Genomic DNA, 2,405 nt, shown 5'->3' on the forward strand with positions numbered 1-2,405 from the left:
AGAGAAGAAAAAAGTACCATAAAAACTGATAAACAATATTCAAATGTCGTCAAAGCAACTTATCAAAGAGAAAATGTCATCACGGATAAAATAGTTCCCAAAATAGTAGTTCAAATGTCGGACAAACCCTACCACAATGACAGAGAAGTTAACCTAAATATTAATCGACATCAACAACACAATAAAAATGTATTAAGCCCAAAATTATCTACTATACGCAATCTAGGTCCACAACCACCAAACACTGATACTGAAAACACCAATAAAGAAACAAGAAAAGAACAAGAAGCAGAATTTACAGAAGTACGTAGAAAAAAACACTACACAAAGAAAAGGTTAGGAACAGGGGTTGTGTCAGATGATACGATGAAATCAGGTTTCTCTGGCCCTGAAAGGAAAGTATGGCTAAATATATATAGAGTAAATAATCATGTAACCACCGATATGGTGAAAAATCACATCAAAAAACAGCCTGGTTTCGAAAATGAGGATGTCACTGTAACCGAATTACAAACAAAACAGGGACAACTCAAAAGTTTTTGTGTAACAGCACCTTTAATCAAGAAAGACAACATGTATGAACCCTCATTTTGGCCTCCAAACGTAGGAATACGAAGATTTAAATTTGAGATCTACAAAAAATCAAACGGTGGAAGTTTTTTTGTACAATAAACAATAATGAACAAGAAAAAACAAACAAACAAAAAAGTAAATACAAAAAAAACAATATCAGTGTTATACACCAGAACATACAATCTATAGGAAATGCAATCAACAAACTAGAGTACGGCCTCAATGAACATAAAGAATGTAAAATATTGTGTATAACAGAACATTGGAAGTCACATGAACAACTAATGGGCTTACCAATAAAGGATTTCAATATAATAGGAAGCTTCTGCAGACCTGAAAAAAGTCATGGTGGAGTAGCTCTTTATTTTCATAAAGCACTCAAGGGCAAATCTAGAATAAAATTACAGAAACTCTCTGAATGTGGTGAAATCGAGTGCGCAGCTGGAGAATGGATAAGAAAAAATGGCAACATAATAATTTTATCAATATATAGACCACCAAATGGAAACTTACAAACATTTTTTTCAAAAATGGAACAAATTTTGATCAAGATTCTTCAGGAAAAAAAGGAAGTAATTATAGCTGGTGATTTTAATATTGAATTATTAAGAACAAACAAGGATGGATCAGACCTAACAAACCTTATGAAATCTTTCAACATCAGGCCAACGATAAGTCAAGATACAAGAGTCACAAATAGGTCAAGCTCTTGTATTGATAACATCTTCACCAATATCCCACACTATGAAAGTTATGTTTTTGATTTACATGTATCTGATCACAAAGCACAGAAAATCAGTTTCACTCTTGATAATGTAGTACCTAATAACGTCTGTTTTCGTAGATTCTACGGACAAAAGGAAAAAACCTCATTTATGGAACAACTATCTGATCAAAATTGGGATCTTGTACGAGAAGTAGGAAAAAAAAATGTAAATAAGCAATGGGATATCTTCATGTCTATATTCACCGATGTATTCAATGAAAATTTTCCTAAAAAACCATTTATCAATAGGAAACATGTAAACAATTTCAGAACGCCAGAAATTGATGAAATAAAAAATAAATTAGATATCCTTTTGATCTTAAGCACACAGAGTCAACAACATATGGAACTATATAAGAATACAAAAAAGGAATATGACAACGCATTGAAGCAACAAAGAGTAAAAACTTATGAAGAAAGAATGAGAAAATCGGATAACAAAAGCAAAACTATGTGGCAAATCTGTAAGGAGCTAACTAGAACAACAAGAAACATAGAAAATTGTCAAATACAAGGAACACCAGAAGAGATAGTTGAAAATTTCAATATACACTTCAGTAATGTAGTAACCACCCTCTTAAATAATCTAACTCCAACTCAAGTAGATTATTTACACATTAAAAATATTGATAAATCTTTTTATTTAAAGCTAACCACACCTTCTGAAATAAAAAACCTGAGTAAATCTATAAAAAATAAATTCAGCAGCGGCGATGACGAAATCCCCATCATAATAACTAAACTATCATTACCAGCAGTCAGCGAAATACTATCATACATAATTAATAACTCTTTTAGATATGGCATATTTCCAGAGTCCCTGAAACTTGCATTAATAAAACCAATCTTAAAAGAAGGCAATCCAGAAGAATTAAACAACTATAGACCAATAAGCTTGTTACCAGCATTCAGCAGAATTTTTGAAATGCTCATGTCAGTACGATTGATGGAATTTTTCAAGGAAAATAATCTATTTTCCCACACCCAGCATGGATATCTGCATGGACGTTCTACACAAACAGCAATCTTCCAGTTTGTACAATATGTTTTAGAATTACTGGAAAAC

This window comes from Harmonia axyridis, chromosome 4 (genome assembly GCF_914767665.1).
Source record: "Harmonia axyridis chromosome 4, icHarAxyr1.1, whole genome shotgun sequence".
Lineage (NCBI taxonomy): Eukaryota > Metazoa > Arthropoda > Insecta > Coleoptera > Coccinellidae > Harmonia > Harmonia axyridis.